Consider the following 4,067-nt stretch of genomic DNA (forward strand, 5'->3'; position numbering starts at 1 on the left):
TTGCTGAAAGCACATAGGCTCCTTTGATGGAGCTCTTGGCCCCTGCCGCCCTAAAGCCAAAGGGGCTCATTGATTAAGTTGTCGGGTGACCATACCCTCTGTGAATTCAGGTCAGACCAGAGGCAATGGTTAATAGCTGGCAGGTAACTGTCCCCAATGCAATCTTTACTATAGCCTTCAGAGCGTAACATGAGAGTACTCCACTGAAATCCAGACTGCAAATTGGGAAATGTTTTGAGTCTGGGCATCTGCCTGTTTTACTAGCAAAGGAAATGCTGTGAAAGAAAAGATAAAAGGTAGAAAGGAATGATTCGACACAGCTGGAGAGAATCCATGTAGATAGCCAAGGACAAAGGTCAAAGGGAAACCCAGGGTCTATTTTTTTCTTTAAGGATTAGGAGTGGACCAGGCTGGGGGGAGGGTGGTGACTGGTTCACATCGAATCCAGGCTACTGATTGTTACACTGGTGACACCCCGTGAAATGACCTGGTGGGCCAGCCAGCCCTCACTGCACTGCTTTTGTGCTTCTGCTTTTATTTCAGGGGAAGGGGTCCAGGGCGGGGGTAGGCGTGGGTGGGGACTGTTAACTTGTGGGTTCAAAAGTTTAGTCTGGCTTTGATTGAGACCAAGGACCAAGCGGAAGCTCTGTGAGCAGGTCTGCACCCTTCAGCTCCCCGAGTTCTTAGTAGTTCCATTGAAGAATTCCTAACAAGTTTAGTCTAAACTCAGACCAGATTTATCACTATTGGGAACATATACTGGACTTGGATTTTGGGGTAATCGGAGAGTTTCCATATCCAAAAGGATTGCTGGAAAGTGGATTTACCAATAATTAGCAATGTGACCCAGACTAGACCAAGGTATTCACCCTTTCTCAGTGGTAAGGAGCTACGTTACACGGAGCACTGCTACCCACTAGGCATTGTGCTAAGTGCTCTACTGGTATTCCCCAGGCTTTCCCCCTGTGACAAAGGCACTCGGTCGTGCTCTAGTACTCTATTTTACAGAAATGGCTAATTTGGGACTCAGTTTACCTTCTTCAAAGTAATGGGTTAGAGCAATGATTAAAAAATTACTTTCGACTCTGATATTTAGCTGGGTTTTAAGTTTTAGAAGAGTATCAACAAATTAGTTTCTAGAAGTTGGAAAGAATTAATCATGGGGGAAGAAAAAGAGTGTCTAAATAACTTGAAACCGTTCTCCAAACATAGATAAAATCTACCCTTGTGTTAAAAGTAGTTTCTTATAGCACAAATTGGTAGCCACAAGATTGCCATGAGATATGAAAGATAGTTTGGGGAATATAATCAATAATGTTGTAAAGATTTTGTAGGGTATGTGATGGACACTTGTCTCATTAGGGAGACCACTTCAGGGACGGTGTAGATGCCTGATCACTGCGCTGTACACTTGAAGCTGAAGCTGAATAATAATGAATGTCAACTATAATTTAATATATATATGATCACAGGATGTGGAGTACAGCATAGGGAATAGAGTCAGTGGAATTGTAACAGCTATATATGATGTCAGAGGGGAAGGGGATTATCACTTTGTGAGGGGTGTAAATGTCTAAATAGTACATTGTTTTGTACACCTGAAACTAATTTAAAAAAAGAATGAATAGATGTAATTAAAATAAAAGATTGTTACAAAAAAAAAAACCAAATAGTTTCTTATACATTTTAGTATCTAACAGTTTTTTTATTTTATTTTATTTTTTTAAATTTTTATTTATTTATTTTTTTATTATTATTTTTTAAATTTATTGAGGTGACAATTGTTAGTAAAATTACATAGATTTCAGGTGTGCAATTCTGTATCACATCATCTATAAATTACATTGTGTGTTCACCACCCAGAGTCAGTTCTCCTTCCATCATCAAATATTTGACCCCCCTTACCCTCATCTCCCACCCCCCAACCCCCTTACCCTCTGGTAACCACTAAATTACATTCCCCAGATTAATTTTCAAACCCCGTGGCCATCCTGTGGTCACCGACTGCAGTTTTAACACAGGGTTTTGACATTGTATTAGTTTGCTAGGGCTGCAATAACAAAATACCACACACTGTGTGGCTTAAACAAGATAAATTTATTTTCTCATAGTTCTAGTGGCTGAGTCTCCAAGATCAAGGTTTTGGAAGGTTTGGTTTCTCCCGAGGCCTCTCTCCTTGGCTTGTAAATGGCTACCTTCTTGCTGTGTCCCCACGTGGTCTTTCTTTTGTGTGTGAGCCTCCCTGGTGTCTCTTGCTTGTTCAAATTTCCTTTTCTTATAAGGACCCAGTCAGACTGGTTTACTGCCCACCCTAATGGCCACAGTTTAAGTTAATCACCTTTTAAAGGCCCTCTCTACAAATATAGTCACATTTTGAGGTAGTGGGAGTAGGCATTCGACAAATGAATTTTGGGTGGGAGGGGGACACGATTCAGCCTATAACAGATATACCAATCATAAAACAACACTACATAGCAACAAGTCAAATACGACTTTTCTTCTTATTTTACAGGTGAGAAAATTGAAATCCATAAATGTTAAGTAACAAGTCTAAAGTTATACAGCTAGTAAGTGGCAGAGCTGAGACTGGACAAGTTTGCTGAGACTAGGACCAAGTTTTCAGACCCAATCCTAATAATCTTTGCATAACACCAAACTGCTTCTTGAATGTCATCTAGGGTGGTGTTTCTTGCTTAAGGAGATGGCCAAAAAGTTTCTTTTCCTGAGTATGAAGTGACACACCTCTGGTTGCGTAGTGGTTACTTGCAGATTGGACATGAATGAAGAAGTTAAATAGCATCTGCTTCTCATAGATAGAAGTTACTCTTGACGCAAAATCCCTATATAATGGGATCAAGAGAGTGATATAATTCTCTATTTTCCCCCTGAGATTTATAATGCCCTGTGTTTTATATGAGCATGGAAATATTTTTCCAAAATCATTAGAAGTTTTCTGAATATTAGATGCTAAATGTGGCCAAATATATAGCCCAATTCACATCTCAGTACTTGGAAGCTCCTAGGAAGGAAAATAACTCACATATAAATTTATATTCAAAGATGTGGTAGGAGAAGAGAAAAATGATCAGCTAGAGATATTAGATCCTCCCCCCACCATAATATACATAGTTTGCAGAATATTTTACTCCTCTGAGAATTTTTCAGAAAAATGCACCTAAATACATGACATTTTGCTGGTAATTTCTGGACTCTCGTGGACCCCCAAGCTTATGCATGGATCTTACATTTGGAATTTAATGATTTTTTTTCCCCTGATTTAGGAATAAAATAAAAACGTTGGGAGTAGAAGACATATAGCATAATGGTAAGGCAAGAAATCCATATTCCAGCTCCAGTTCTGCCATTGTATTGTGTGATCCTCAACATTTCATTTTTCAGTTTTCTCTTCCATAAAAAGAAAAAGGATGACCTTTAGGGCCGTGACAATTAAAACTTGCATGAGTTTAGCTTGAGTACGTTTTATTCAATTTCAAAGCTGAGCCTTGATATCTCTGTAGTAGGTGACTGAAGGGGAAAAAGACAACTATATATTTGCTTTACTCCATCTTTCTAGAAGTGGGAGAAGATAAATATTTATAATAAAATATTAAGTCGAGTATATTACACCAGTGGATATTTAGGTCTGATAGCTGGTAGCATGCACATCGCTACACATTCTTAGTGGAAAGCTTTGAGTGCCCAGTGGTAACCCTATTCCAGCACCCTCCCTCCCTCCCCCCTTGTACTGTATGGCTTTTCCTTTGAGAATGACTGAGAATGTTTCTCTCTCTTTTTCAGAAAGGGAGAAACAACCTTGCCAATTTGCATCTGAGAGAAGACAGGTCTAGGAAACCTGTATCGTTTCAGACAAGGCAAATCCTGAGAGGACTGTGGTTCCTGGATGTAGCATCTGCTGAAGCCACTAAAAGGCTTCTTAGATCTTCCCTTCTCGAACCACAGACATTCCTCTTTCCAAACAACACAGAAAACAGCCTCTGCAGTCCATTAAGCACCAAGTGTTTGCTACTGAGACTGGGCAACTTGACTCACCAAACTGATCCCTGCTG

This window comes from Rhinolophus ferrumequinum, chromosome 7 (assembly GCF_004115265.2).
Source record: "Rhinolophus ferrumequinum isolate MPI-CBG mRhiFer1 chromosome 7, mRhiFer1_v1.p, whole genome shotgun sequence".
Lineage (NCBI taxonomy): Eukaryota > Metazoa > Chordata > Mammalia > Chiroptera > Rhinolophidae > Rhinolophus > Rhinolophus ferrumequinum.